The following is a 16,623-nucleotide window of genomic DNA, read 5'->3' on the forward strand; positions in this document are numbered from 1 at the left end:
AGGACGACCTTACATAGAGGGTCCCACAATGCCCTCTAAGTCTTGTAGTTGGGCCTGGGTAGACGTCGAACGACCAAATGCAAGAGTTGTGACTTTTGGAGGTTTTGAAATCATGGCGCTAAAATCCATGTGTCGCATGCTCACTCATCAAGGGGTCACATCAATTGAGGCGTTGTGTCCGACGACACACCCTTTTGGATGCCTCGATTTCTGCAACCATACCCTATATAGGTTGGTTGTTTTTAGGTAGATGGTTCATTTCTCCTCTACTATTGCCTTTGGTAGTTTTTTTTCTCTCCATCGGCGACACTTCAAACCTTCAAAGTCTTCATTGTCAGTAGTCCACTATTGGCGAAGCAACTCTGGTTCCACCACAATGCAGTTCACCAAGTATTGAGTTCTTCTTTGATCTTTATTGATTTCCGTGCCCAACTGGTGTATGTCCTGTTGATTGGTGCTCAATCAATTGGTGTACCTTGATTTCGGTCCTCAAACGGGAGTAATCAACAAAATTTATAACCTATTTCACCATGTACTAGGATAGCCTCAACTAGCATAGCATAGTGGCTCTAGAATCGTTCACTGGGAAGGGTTTTCAATTTACAACTGATATTAATTCAAAGTTGAATTGGTGCTTTTTCATTTCAAGGTTAGCTTTAAAAGAAAACATAAACTTTGGTTGAAAAAGGATTGGTTTTAAGCTAACCAAAAATAATAACTGATTTTAATTACAAAGAAAAGTGTTTTTTGGAGTTTTTGGATCATTGGGGTTAGGCTCCTAATACAAAAATAGAGTTTTGGTCACTTGAATATTTTCCTCGCATTGGAGATTTAACATATGGATTCAAACACTAATTTCTCGAACCGGTGTGGTACAGATGCTTCCCTTTTATGGATTCAAACACTAATTCCCTCTCATTGATTCTTCTTGTAATGACTCGTACCTCTCCTAGCATTTGCCATTCAAGGTGATCCTTAACCTTGAATTTCCCTTCAAAAGCTCGCAAGAGATAACTAATGGATGTCTCCTTAGAGTCCAAAAGCTTACCAAGTGTTGGCTATTCTAGAAAATCCTACATTTGAACCACCTCCCAAAGGCTCGCAAGAGATAAACTAGTGCATCTCAATGGATGAAGATCACTTGCCTTACCAGGTGATGGCCCAGGTGATTTTAAGACGTTTTAAGTTAACTAAAAATATAGAAACCATTAACGGGTCACACTTTCTCTTCATTAAAAGCTGAAACAACAAAACTTCCAATTTTTGCATTCGGCACCTTACCCAGCTTCCTTAACTCCAAGAGACAAAAAGCCTAGCCACTCATTCTCTGAGAAAACATCCTTAGAGCTTGTTTGGCTAGTACGAAAAAATACATTCAAAATGAGTAGGCAAGGCAAAGCAAAGCTCTGTGTATTACTTTCTTCAAAACTATACAAAAAGTTGGTCTCTGAGAACAAGCTCCTGAGATGTTTTCTGTAAATAAAATTACAATATATATATATATATATATATATATATATATATATATATATATATATATGAGGTTATTCACCCTTTCTTCTTACTTACTAACTAAGGAATCCTATGATTGGTGGATTACAAGAAGAAAATGGGGATTTAAACAACAAATATTTGAAGAAAAAATCTAAAAGAGTCGGTCGCAAATATCTGGAAGCACTTAGGTGGATTTAGCAGCATGCAACATGGGCTGCGAAAATTTCGCAAGCTGAAAGTCTCCATTTTGCACAAAAAGGCTGATTTCGCAGCTATGAAATTGCCTTTCAACTTGGTGCGATTTGCTTCAAATGGCCATAACTTCTTCATTTTAGCTTTGATTTGTGCACCGTTTAAAGCGTTGGACTCCTAACTTCCCGAGCTTTGAAACAACATATAGTATGCATAAAATGGACTTCAAGAAGTGCTCGAAATATGTCCAACAGTTGATGTCCTCTTGATTTTCTTCATGTTAGATTTCTCTCTTTGTTTCTCCTCCTTGCATTCATGATTTGCTTTGGCAAAGAACTACGAAGCTCCAAAGCTTGGATTCTTCATGCAAATGAGCTTTCGTTTGCTTTGCCATGGATTATATAAAACCCTTCATCATCTTAGATTGCTTTGGTGGTAAAAAAGCTATCAAAAACACCAAAACTTAACACAATTTGATTAGAAATGATTGCATTTAACACAATTTGATTAGAAATGATTGCAAGGGTCCTTAACATGCTAATTGAGTTAAAAGGTAATAACTACTACTCAAAAGTGTTTCAAAGAGTTAATTACAAGCTATAAAATAACACTTTTTGAGTAGTAATCATTTATTTTTATGTTTTTTTCTTCACTGATGAATGTACTCTCCCCACTATTTCTACTTGTGTTTTCCATGAATCTTTGGTGAAATCTGTTCTTACATCAGTGTGGTTGTGATGTTGGAGTCTGTTTTTGCATTTTTCTGGCATTCTGAAGAGTTATGTAACATTTTTGGGCTCAAGCGAGACCATGGTTTGAGGCTATTGACGCCATTTGGACATGACTTGCTCAACAAGCTTTGTGTTAAGCCGTTGAGGGCAGGATCTATGTGATGAACGTAGCACTTGGTTAGGTGTCTTTCTAGGGCGTTCCCATGCCGACTAGTTAGCGTTTCTGTCATGCAAGTGTTCATTTGGCCATTTTTTCATTTGCAAATATGGACAGAAGTGGGGTTGCATCTACAAGTGGCAGAACTTAGCACGACAAGGCTAAGTCATCCCAGTTTGGTCGTTCCCTAATGGGGCGTCCAATTAGTGAGTTGTTCGAGTAGGAGTTTTGTGCTCACTTCTACATCCTGGACTCTATCTTTATCCCACTATCAAATAGAGAGGATTTGTCTGCAGACGCGCTTCCTAACAACATGATCTACTTCACCAAAGAACAGTTTGCAACGGGACTCCATCTGCCCATTCCCTTCTTAGTGAAGCAATTCTTGCATTTTTCTTGAATCCCTTCTACCCTTCATTCATCCCAACATCATCCTGATTTTGATGGGGTGCCTACACTAGACACCCTTTACCAATTGGATTTATCTTCGTTGGAGGTGCTAGTCACCTACACCATAAAGATGAGCCCTAAGGAATGCTTCAATTTGTCAGCTCACATTTCTTCCTTGCAGTTCATAACCGAACTATCGAACTCTAGTAAGGGTTGGACTAAAGGACATGTATTAGTGTCCGGTCCGTGGAGTGGATCAACTAAGGGTCCAAACAAGTTTTTAAAGTCCACACGATCTCTAGAGATACCAAGTATTAAATGCTTTCATGACTTGCATATTTCTTACTCTCATTTTCTTGTGACTTCCACTAATATGTGTTTTGTCCACGTAGGCAAAGATAAGTGGGGCCACTTGGTTGAGTGGGTAGAGAAATCATCATTTGCTCATTTCAATAATTTTTTTGAGATTGATAAGTCTGAGGGGAGTCACAGTGTGCTACATACCGAGAAGAATCTAAGGGTCGTTATTTCTCAAGCCAAGCAGTTTGTAATCCCTCTTCTTCCAAGGCTAGCACCACCGAGTCTTGTGTCGTGCGAACACTTTGTACTGAAGAACTTGCCCTTCTACAAGGTCGCTCGTCTCGCTGACGCCAAGGCAAGACAAAATCGTTTGGATGCTCGAGAGAAAAAAATGCTAAGAAGGGACTTCGCGCCAAGCCCCTAGTTCAACTTCCCCGGTAACCTCAATTCCTATCTCCCGACCAACGAAGAAGAAGACTACAATCCGTTCTTAGGCTCAGGAGATCGTGACAGAGCCGGACGAGATGTTTGGAGCAGATCAGACTAAGTGGTATGAGGTCATCGAGTAGGTTGTGCCACCTATAATTGAAGAAGGTGAAGAAAAAGAGATGGTTGCCAATACGCGAGCCAAATTCTGCGAGCAGCAACATAAATGGTTGAACGAGGCCATTGAAGTCGAGCCCTCATCAAAGAAACAAAGGATGAGCTAAAAAGGCTTGTCCTTTAGGCTTACTGCCACTCCTCCACTGATGTCGATTCTTCCATCTCCGCTTGCTACTAAGACAAAAGACATGGAAAACATTCATTTTCATGGGCTAAAGGAGACAGTCACCATATCTAGTGACGACTCATACTCCGTCGGCTACTCCCATTGATGTGCCTAACCGAGAAAAGCTGGACGTCCTTTTGGAGAGCTTTCCTACTTTTACCAGCATGGAGCCTTCAACATCTCATATGAATGAGCTTTTCCCTATACTTGAGAGGGTTCCTATGGATATGACTATAGACCCTCAGTGGAACTTCATGGCTTGTGTCCCACTTGGGACTGTAGATGAGACCATTGAAGCAATCATGCATTTGACGAACTATTTGGCCATGCAGATGATGGAAGAGGTATGATACCTTTTGCATATAGTGCATGTGGTTTACATATCATTTTTCCTTACTTTATTTTCTTAGTTCTTTGTGATAGATTTTAGCCGTGGTCCAAAACTTGATGAGACAGCGTTCTCATCTTTTTGAACGGCTAAAGGCAACAAAAAAAATCATGGCATACACAGCTCATGGCAAGGACTGCCAAAAGGAGCTGTTGGCCAAGCTGGAACGACCAAAACAGTTGAAGCTGTCACATGGAAGACAGTAGTTGAGGACATGGGTTTGTTGAAAAAAGCAGAGATGAAGAATGATATGCTTTAGGCGGAGATCTGCCAATTGAAATTGGATATGGCCACTACTGAATCATCCAAGGCCAAAGTTGAGAAAGAAGGTGCTCAACTGAAGCGAGAGCTTAAGCAGACCGTGCCTGATTTAGCTGAGAAGAAGGAGTTGGAAGCGGCTTATCAATAATAGGTGGATGACATGTTTTTTTACGGTTATCAATGTTGTATGAAGAAACATGGCATTACTGATGAAATACCCAACATTCCATTAGACGAGGATGATGAAATTGAGTTGGATAATGGTGTCGGGCAAGGAGATGGCTCGAGAACAGAGGACGAATCTGTAGCAACCAATCGTGAAGATTAGGATGCAACTGCTTTCACTTTCCTTTCTTTTGGTCATTTAGGCCTTTTAATTATATAGACATTGGTATTTTGGCCTATTTTTTTGGGTGCTACACAATTTTCAATGGATTTGTATGTTTGTGAAATTTGTATGTGTATTTGATTTGCAGCATCATACTCATTGCTTAGCACAAGTTATTCTCTTGGCTTTGAGTGGCATTAACTATCTTAGGCCTTTTGGCCTTTCTCCATAAGAGCTTCAAGGCTTGGGTCACTTAAGGCTTGTGCCACTTAGGTTATGCCTTGATGTTCTTTAGACTTATGGTTTGTACCATATTGGCATGCCCTTTACAATCCGATTTGTTTAGCCTTTCAAAAATGAAATACAAACATGGCGTATGCACAACTTGTTTATTGATAATATTTCTTCAAATTTGTTGTATTCCAAGGACATAGCAGTGGCATTCCGTCTAGGGTCTACAAATGGTATGCCCCTGCTCCCCCCGCTTTTAGTACAATATAAGGTTCTCCCCAATTGGGTTGGAGCTTGTAAACTCCTATTTCAACTATATTCTCAAAGACTCATTTCAAGACTATGTTGCTTGGACGGAACAATCATGGGCACACTCTTTTGTTGTAGTGAGTCATTGTTCTTTGCTGATAAGAGGCTAATCGGACAGCTATGGCCTCCCACCCAGTCTAGGTGCACTTCAAGATTTCCTTCGTTGGTTTTCGATTCTTGTACTGTTGTTCTGACTATGGGTAGCCTTATTTAAGTGGGAATGACAACTTCCATTCCGTATGTAAGGGAAAATGGGGTGACCCTAGTAGGTCGTCTACTGGTGGTTCTATAGGCCCACAATACATCAAGTAATTCCTCTACCCATTTACCTATTGTTCCTTCCAACCATTTTTTCAAATAATTTAACAACATTTTATTCGTTGCTTTTACCTGCCCGTTGCTTTGTGGATATCAAGGCATCGAATAAACGTTTGTGATCTTTAGTTCCAAACAAAACTCTCGGAAAGTACTACTATCAAACCACGTCCTACTGTCTGTGACAATTACATGAGGAATTTCGAATCAACATACAATGTTTTTCTAGACGAACTTTGTCATGTCTTTGTTTTTTTATTCTAGCATATGCCTTAGCTTCTACTCAGTTGCTGAAGTAGTCTATGGCTACGAGCAAGAGTTTTTCTGAGCTGCTCCGGTTGGTAATAAGTTGACTATATCCATTCCCCACAAAGCAAATGACCAAGGACTGGTTACTAGGTTAAGGCAATTGACTGGCAATCGGGGGATAGGTGCATGCCTTTTTTGACATTGATCACATTTGTGGACATAATCCTCAGCATCTCATTTCATTGTAGGCCAGTAATAATCTTAAGAATAGGCTCAATGCGCTAAAGTCTGTCCTCTTGGGTGGTTGCTGCATACATCTTCATTTAATTTAGCCAGAACATATTGAGTAGATAAGGCCCCCCAAAGGACTATTTGTACAATTGATCGTTGATCAAAGTAAATCGGACAACTTGAATACAAAGCTTATGTACTTGTTTTTCCATCTTTCGGGACCTCTCCGATTTTGAGATAATTGGCAATGGGCTGCATCCACCCTACATTTGCATGGGTTACATCATAGACCCGTTCAGATGCACTAGAAGGCATGGTCTGGACGTAAATTGGTAGCATGATAAATTCAGCAATGGGCAGGGTAGCAGCAACTCCAACTAGTGCATCTATTTTTTTTTTTTTTTTTATCTCTTCATGGGGAATATGCTTGACTCACAAATTTGCTAGCTTGGCTAAATGAGATTCCACACTATTGAGGTAGGGAGCCATATGTTTGTCTCCGGCCTTGTATTCATGTTGAATCTGTCCAACCACTAATTGAGAGTCACTTTGTATTTCAACTTTCGATGCTACACGTGTCAAGGCGAGTTTGAGGCCAACCATCACTGCCTCATATTTAGTCTCATTGTTAGATGCAGGAAAATTGAGGCAAATCGACTACTTAATTTGTTTCCTAGTAGGGGAGAGTAGTATGAGCCCTACTCCAGTCCCTGATGTTCTTGAGGTGTCGTCTATGTGCAGGATCCACCAATGGTTGGTCGTGTTAGTTTGTACCCATTTTTTGGGTAGCTCAACTATAAAATCTACAATGATCTGACCTTTTAGTGACAAACGAGGCTTATTTGGTATATCGTACTTGCTTAACTCAATAACCCATTTCATCATCCGTCCATATTGATTCGCTTGTGCAAAGTGATCCTCAATGGTTGATTTGTCAAGATTGTAACTTGATGTGCTAGGAAGTATGGACAGAGTTTTTTTAGCAACAATGCACAATGCTAGCATCGTATGCTCTAGGTAACAGGTCTCAGTGTACACCAGAGTTTTACTCACATAGTAGACGGGTTTTTGCTCGTCTTATTAGGCTTGTCGGAACAGGACAACGTTGACTGCATAGTCTGATACATTAAGATACATGTATAGTTCTTCCCTCTCCTCTAGACTGCTTAAGATAGGAGGTTCTATGAGGTAGTGATTAATAGTATTAACGACACTTTTGCAATCTTCCATCTAGCCAAACATTTGGGTTCCGTGTAGAGTAGTGAAGAAAGAACGAAACTTATCAATGAACTGGACTATAAATCGACCCAAGGTTGCAAGATGGCCTGTTAGTCGTTGCATTTCCTTCTTAATGGATGGAATGGGTGTCTCAAGCACGACCTCCGTTGAAGTCTGTCAAAATGCGGCCATGATTTTTTAAAGCAGACGGAAAGTCCCTCATTTGCTTATAGGCTAACATTTGCAGAAGGTCGATAGAGCTTCCTGGATTAATTAGAATTCTGCGTACATCAAAGTTGTTGACTCCAAGTGTTAGAACCAAGGCATTCTCATACGACATGATTACCAAGTTGGAGTCAATGGTAAGGAAGGTAATGGGTCCGTCTATCGATCGGACACTATCATTAGTGAACGTGCACTGAACGGTATGTACTATTTCTCTGATAGAAGCTATGTGAACTAGCCTATGCCTCTGCCTTTTAGAGTGGTATTTATCATCTACGGGCTCTCCGTGTATATAGTTAATGACCACTCTACGTGTTGCAAGAGAAGAAAGGGCCCGTTCGATTGTCTATGTTTTATCTCGTCCTTCAGGGCCACAAACATATTGCTTTAAGTACTTGACTTTAATGAGCTCATCTAACAAGTAGTGCAGATTCTTGCACTACTTCTTGGTAATGTCCATGCTCTTTATGGTAAGAGCATCCTCGTTTTCGGTCTCACCTGGTCGGATTGGTCTTGATTGGTTTTGACCATCTGAACTTGGGCAACTCTTGAATCAGCAGAATGAGCTACTCATAATAGACGGTTAGTGGGGTCAACTTGAAGGGTTGCTACTGTCATTCGTCCTACTTTCGCCCTCCTTGTCTAGACTGGTTGTTAAGGGGTTTTTCCAAATTTATTATTTTTTGCTAGCCGATTTGTGACCAAAATCTACTGAGAAGCTGCTCGACCATCATCTTGGAGCATAGCATACTTATTCGCCCGCCTAAACAAATCGTCCATTAAGGCGAGCGACTTTTTGGCAAGGGACTCAAAGAATGGAGTGCTATGGTTTATTATCCATTTGAAGATCTGGAGGATGGTATCCATGTTGTAGGATTCCACCTGAAATACCGTCTAGCTGAATCACTTCATGAAGTCCCTCAACGACTCATTTTCTTTCATCTTAATGTTTTGCAAGGTGTTTATATTCTACTTTTAGCGTGCAGAACACAAGTAGTGGTTGAAAAATGTCTCAGAAACATCACAAAACTAATTGATAGAGTTTTGAGGGAGGCAGTGAAACCAAGACAAGGTCAAACTGTGGAGGCTAGTAAGAAAGACATTACAAAGCAATATATCATTCCCAATTTCCAATGTCATCAATTGCTGGTAATGTAGCAAATGATCAAATGGGTCACTTGTACCCTCGTACATGGTGAAATTGGGCACTAAGAACTCTCTGGGAGGCTCATAGCTTATGATATGAGAGTCGAACGACGTGTAGAGCATATCATCCGACCACCAACTAATAGAGCCAAAGGGTGTCTTTCCTGTGGGCTTGAGCATAGTTGGCAACTTTGCTTGTAGAGGCTGGAACCTTAGTGATGCTTCATTTTTCGATTGGCCCAACTGAGCCTTCAAGGCATCGAAAATGCGCAGGAGTGCCTGGGCCTGTTGGTTTTAGGGCCCTAGGTTGGTCCTCATGGCATCTGATAGGCGAAAGCCTCGTCGTTGTCCCCTTTTCCGTTTTCCTCTACTAGAACTGACGGCCTCGTTGGAGTGGGACTAGTCAATTGAGTCATAAGCTTGTTTGGGCCAAGTAGGAGAGCAACTTGAAGAAAAGTCTTCGTCATGCATTTGGTGAGATGACCCTACGTGTCATTAGGATGAGCATGTCATTTGGCTACGACTCTAATTAAGGTTGGTAAGCTAAGGAGGGGTGTGATGGCTTTGCGAGCAATGCCCCTTGGCCATCTAAGCTCGCAACTCCTGATTTTTCTATCTCAACTACTTAGATTGTTGGAGCAGTGACTGCATACGACACTTTTTTTTTCTTGCTTTCTTTCCATTTTGGCTTGCCAAGCCTGGAATTGATCGACCACAGTGGTTGACTGGGATGGATTAGACGTATTGGTCATCGTGCTAATATGTTTTTTTGTGTTGTTCCCACAAACAACATGAATGTTGTTGCACAACCTGAGTGGGTAATCTCGTATAGCTACCATGAGTTGGATCAAAGAAATGACCAACAATTCTGCCTAAGTCCCTTAAGATGCAGATAACTATAATCCTTGCACAAAAGGCTGTTCGGATGGTTTGTCCTTGCACACCCCTTCGATGCTAAAGTCAATAAGTGGCTTAAACAAGTAAGAGAATTTTTTAGAAAGAAAACTCTTACCATTTGTAAAGTCTGCATAGTTATTTATACCTGTTGTGATGTAACGTCTTTCCAGGTGTCTTAATAGCACCTTAATTGCGCTTGATTGTGTGATCTTATGGCATTGATTGTCGGCTATCTTATCATAATGAGCCATTGAGAATGGAATGTTTTCTAAAATGGCTCTAGTTAATATGGAGCATGCTTGACGCACAATCTGTGCATTAATGGGTGTGCAAATGCATGATGGACAGTTGAGCCTTAGTCATGTTGTATCTGTGTAGGATGTATCCGTCTGACCTACTTTGAGACGAATTAGTCATTCGGCCTAAGGGCCGTTGGGCCATTCGGATGAGGGCGATCTCCCAAATGACTCCTCTAACCAAATGACCATGAAAGAGTGGTGGGCTTCAGGATAGCCTTGCATAGAGGGTTCCACAAATACGAATTTATATAGAAAAGGCAACCAATTGAAGATTGTATTGGTTTAAATTAGATAATTTTAGTCATATTATTGAGTTGTTGATAATGAGCATTCCATTTTTTTTTAAATATGTTTATTTTTTTGTGTAAAAATTATATTGTGCATAATTTCATTTAAAATTATATTGTGCATAGTTTCATTTACATTTATTTAATTTCGATTTTAAACCTTCCTATAAAATCTATTTAGATAGGAGCAAAGATTTCATTTTTTGTACATTTAGTAATTAAAATATTATTAGTTTCATGTAAAATTTGTGAAAAAGTTCTTCATTGATATTTCATTGTTCACATTATTATTATGTTTATCATCTATATAATGTTTTTGCAAGTTATTAGTGAACATTAGTAAAAGATCTTCATGTTTTGTTGTTTTTATGTTGTGGGAATGGATGGCATGGGAAAATGAAAAAAAAAAAAAAAGATTTTATAAATGAATTTATATGTTATTGCTGTTTTCTTGGACTTCACTCACAGGGCCAACATCCTTACTTAGTTCTTCCACGATCTTTCCTTCTTTGTTAAGTCTTACTGGCCTAACTTTGAGTTCTCGTCTTCCATAGTTATTTTATGCAACCCAAAATTCCCCACTAATGTTTCTTTGAATGTTATTTCAACATCCAACGAGTTGTATAAAAGTGTCATTGGTTTGAGATTTTTAACCTTGAGCCAATATCTTGTAACTTTTGCGATAGTCGTTTTAGTAACTAAAACAAAATCATTGTCTTTGTTTAATGCGACACCATTTGAAAAGGATAAGCCTCTTAGTAACACTGTCACTTCCTTGGTCCTTTGATCATATTTTAGTAACCTTCCGGTTTTATCCCAAGTTTGCATTGCTATAACATAAGCCCTAAAAAATTCCATTGTTAATAAATGGGAATGGGAATCATAACTATATTTACAATTTTTTTTAAATATATATAATAAGAAGTAAATTGATGATACATACTATCTTTGGAATATGGTGTTGGTATCAGTAAAATAGACGACTTCAGTGTTTTGATCAATGTCCAAGGCATTAGTAAATTGAAATGGGACTCCTTCTACACTGATGACCACTTGTTTGGCAACTCCACCATTGCGCCCAACCACCATTAGCCCCAAAACAGGCATCTGCAATGTAAAGATCACATGTTGCTTCGTTGAATTTAAGACCCAAGGGTCTTCTACATACTTGTTCCATTGTAGGGTTGACTTATCCATCATAAGATTTATGAATCTTAATCAACAATAAAAACAAATACTTCAATTATTTCAAACATCTTTATACATCTTTACCCAATAGAAAACATACACTTACAATTACAAAGAAGGAATGTTGGTATGAAAACTAAAAGAATACTTTGATTTCTTTTGTTGGTTAAAAAAAAAAAAAAAAACCACCTTAGGCAATTAGTATGAATATACAATATAATTAAAAAAAGTAATTATATAATGTTATATTTCAAAATCTATTTAAAAATAATAATTATAAGTTAATATATACTAAACATAATGAATAAAAAATTTAGGAGCACCTTTTACCTGAATGGGGAAGTGATTGCAAACTCTTTCCGTCCATGCTCAAAACCTTGCCATTTCAAAATTCTACCATTTGAGGTGCCTGTATAAGGACCCTCTCCATTACAGTTGAAGACAATGCTTTCAAGGTCAAATACCGCAAATGGAAGTTCAAGTTTGTTATATTTTAGAGTTTGATGTGAAATAACACATTTGAAAAAAAGAGCAAAATAAAATAGAAGACAAATAATTGTGAGAGCTTCATGGTGTTGATGAAGACGATGAAAAATTCTTTCTATGGTATTAGAAGTAAAGATTATGTAATTCATAACTCTATATATAAGGAGAGAATTTGAGGGTTATCATAATTCGAATCAAAATGTAATTGTTATAAATCCTCATTTTAAGTTTTTTAATATAAGAATTAGGACTCTAATTAATATTGGAAAGGAGTTTGATTTGGACTAGAATTATGATTTTCACTAGGATTTCCACTCGAAGTAGGACTCTAATTAAGATTAGAACTCTATATATACGTTAACTTTCATCTCTTATTTTTAATATATATATAAGAAATTTGGAAATAAATTTTTAATATATTCTTATAAACAAAAATATTAAAGTAAAACTTTAATAAATAATTTAATTTTAATTATCTTATATCCAAATTCAATTTAATTGAGTATTAAAAAAATTATAAAAACAATTATCATAATTTTTAAACAAGTCTTTGTTAATCTCTTTTTTTTATATGAATTAAATACAATAAAATTATAAATTTAAAAATTAAATTATAAACATTTTAAAAATCATACATATATCATCATTTCTTTTGTATCTTTGAATATATCTAAACTAAATAAATTTATATAAAATATATTTTCAAATTTTAGAAACAAATATTACAAATTATATTATACATATATTATTAATTAAAAATAACAAGAATAAGTGTATTATTTCTTATTTTATCATTTTTTAAAATTTTTCCTCAAAATTTCTTTTACCTATATTTTTTTTATCAAAATTTCCATCTATATTTTTTGATATATCCTGATATATCATAAAATCCATCTTTTGATACATCCATGGAAACATCCTTGTTTGTATTTACTTTATAGGATCATTTTTATTTATCTTTTATTTTTAGAAAAATAGAAGTTCAATTATATTTATTATTTATAAAATTTGAAAAGACAAGTAAATGCTTTTGACATTTATTTTAACTATAAAAATAATGACAACAGTCAAATGAATTATAATCCATTTGATAGTACTTTTTAAATCACTTCTAACATAAAAAAAATGTTTTTGAAGAAAAATCAAATGTTAGACAAAATTTTAAAAATAATTTAAAAAAAACTAACATATACTTTGGAAAAGCAGATTCTTCCAAAAACACTTTTATAAAAAAAAAAAAAAAACACTTCCACTCAAAAGTAGCTGAAATAGTAATATTGTCAAAAGCATTCATTTAAGTTGGTTTGATTATATATATAAAAAAAGGTTAATTTTAATTATTTGGATTTAACATATCTCTATTTTCTAAGTAATTTTTGCATTATAAATTTCTTTTAAATCCTAATTACAAAATTTATTCAAAAACCTTTTTCGTTCAACAAATTTGCATATTTGAGAGATAGCGCTTTATTGTTGTCTTGGAAAATGCTATTTATAACTTAATTTGTTACAAATTAATGAATAGGTGCCTTTCAAATTTTCTCATTTATTTAATTTTTAATATTTCAAAAAAATGTTTTGGTTTAATATTAATTATAACCAAATAATGATAGTATTTAATTTGAGGTTGTACAGTAAAAATATGAAAATAATAATATTATAATTAATTTTATATTTATTTTATTTTTAAATTATTTAATCTTTATATAAAAATTTTAAAATCAATGAAATTATTTTAAAATATTATATAAAAATAATTTATTATTTTTAATTTTTTCTTTTCTTTCACTTCTTATTTCTTTCTTTTTTTTTCCTCTTTATATTCTCTCAAATGTTTCCCTAACCAAATATAGCTTTTAAGGTTTGAAATCTCTCTTTGATAGGATAGCAAAGGTGTATTTGGAATATATATATATAATGCTTTTATGAGCTATAAGCATCCCAATTTGCTAATTCAAGGTAAGATTTGGGGTGAGGATGCAAATGCAGGGATGTAAATGAGGCATAATTAAAGAGAGCTCTCCTATTCCCATAACATTAAGAGACAAATTCCCATTTTTTATTTATAAAATATAAATGGTATAAATAAATTTATGTATTTATACCATAATGTAACACTCCAAAATTAAATCTAGAGGTAAAATAGTAAATTATAAAGTAATTAATTAATTAATTCAACTCATTAAAGGTGAAAAAATTCTTTTACAATTAATAATTTATTCAAAAAATTCTATTAACCAAAATTAGAGAATTGGATATCGTATGAGTGAAGGTTTAGAGGTTCAGAGTTTGAAGTTCAGATTTTTCTAGGTAAGATTCTAACCCTAAATTAATATATTATATTCGTTAGTTAGTTCTAAACACGCTACGCATTTTTTGAAATTTTTTTAATATAGATTAGGTTAGTTTTTTTTTTAAATTTTTTTAAGATCAAAATATTGGAAATTTAAGATTATAGTTGATTTATTGTTGAAAATTGGGAAATTATGAAATTTAGGAAATTATGAAAATTAGAAAATTTTAAGTTTTTAGATGAAAAAAAAGGAAACGAATCATGACTTTCTATGTTGGAAATGTGTTATAATTTATCTGCATATAAAGTTTTGATGCACCGTAGATTGTGGCAATTTTGGAGGGAAAAAAAAAAAAACAAGGACGCGTGTGAGGGAGAAAGGCATTGGAAAAAGAAAAAGAAAAAGAAAAAGAAAAAGAAAAAGAAAAAAATAATATGTAGGGTATGGCATTGAGCGTGTGGGGAACAACGAGTATGATGGAATCAAATAATAATAATAATAATAATAATAAAAACAATATTAATAATAAATGAAGACATGTACAGAGTGTGTTTGGTGGTTAATATATGTACATATAATTATATTAACCATGATGGAGAGTTGTTGTATATACAAGTTATGTTTGGTGGAAAAAAAAAAAAAACTGAAAGTAAGAGAATAGAATATATAAATAAAGGAAGTGAAGTAAAGTTTTTGGTATTATAATTATATTAATGATGAATGTAAGTTAATAAATAGCATAGAATTTAATTATGAAATAAGTTGTAATTTAATTAAATTATGTTGTGTCCCAAGAAATAAATTGAAAAGAAAATTTAAGTTTTATATGAATTAAAAATTTATTAATTCTTCTAAAATAGGAATAGATTAAATTATCTTTCATAATTAAAAATATTAATTTAAATACCTAAAATTTTTAGGATTGTCAAACTTATCCTTTTAGATAAATAGTAATAGTTATTTCTTTTATATTATGTTAGGTGAAAAGTAGACTTTTCAAAATTACTTTTCTCCAAATATTTTGAGAACTTTGTACGCACAAATTAAATTTGTGTCCTGCAAAATTAGCAAAAAAAAAAAAAAAAAAAAACAAACAAAAACAAAATAAGAAAATAATATGTCCAAAATATTTATTGAAATTAAAAATATATTATGGGTACAATCTCAAAAATAATATTCTTTTCCAAAAGAATATTTTCCCTCTGATTCTTTTGCCTTGATCACACTTTGGAAGACGACGATGACGTTTTCTTGATTTCGAAGATCAATCGAGGGCCACGAGTGGCTTATTCCCGAATGACCTTGTTGAATGGCGAAGAACGCGTGTGGCAGCTCTTTTGTCGTTTGCCGAACTTGTAGGGAGATTTGATGAAGCTCTTTCTTTTGTTGTGAAACCCTTTTTCTTGTATGAAGTTGCTTTTGAATTTTCTTCTTAGGATTTTTCTTTTGGGTCTTTCTGATTTCTGAATTTTCCTCCCCTTCTTGATAGAAGACACCTCTATTTATAGGTGAAGATGGAGAATTTAAATTTCAAATTCCCGAATTTTAGTTGCTTAATTCAAGGGATTTAGTTCCTTGATTTTAGCAAATTTTCTTATCCGGGAGGTTTTACCAACAAGATAATAATAATAATAATAATAATAATAATAATAATAATAATAATTTTCTTATTATTATTATTATCCTTTTTATAGTTGGAGATTAGGAAAACTTATCCATAATAGGATTTTTTTTTTTGAAGAACAAATTAGTGGTAATTTAATTTACTAATTTTTTTTATGTCTACGAATGCCCCCACTTCAAGATGCATCATGTACATGAATTGTCATGTAGATGGGGTGAGTCTTGAAGTAATTTTTTTTTCAAAAAAATATTTTAATAAGAAGTTTCCTATTTTTTTCCCAAAAAAAAAAATATTTCTTTTCCACTTTTTTCCAAAATCCACTTCGCTTTCCTACTTGCTTTACACTTTCAGTCCTCTTCCAATTTGTCATCCCTATATACATTTTTTTTTTTATATAAAGGGGACAATAGTTGAGAAACTGAACTTGAACTTTTTCAGAGAACTCTTTTGATATTTGGGTGTTCTTCAACCCAACTTGAGAAACCCGACTTGAATTCATCTTGAGAAATCTTCACCTCTTCAAACTTGTAAGTGTTTTTTTTTTTTTGAATATATATATATATATATATATATATTTGGAGCTTGGTGGGATGGAGCCACAATGTTGGTGGAGA

At 34.7% G+C, this 16,623-nt stretch overlaps 1 pseudogene; it reads right to left on the minus strand.

The window, feature by feature from the left end:
• Positions 1-10,777: 10,777 nt before the first annotated feature.
• On the minus strand, positions 10,778-11,594 carry LOC132254576 (protein STRICTOSIDINE SYNTHASE-LIKE 10-like; annotated as a pseudogene).
• Between the last annotated feature and the right edge of the window lie 5,029 nt (positions 11,595-16,623).

The sequence above is a fragment of the Vitis vinifera genome, chromosome 10 (genome assembly GCF_030704535.1).
Source record: "Vitis vinifera cultivar Pinot Noir 40024 chromosome 10, ASM3070453v1".
NCBI lineage: Eukaryota > Viridiplantae > Streptophyta > Magnoliopsida > Vitales > Vitaceae > Vitis > Vitis vinifera.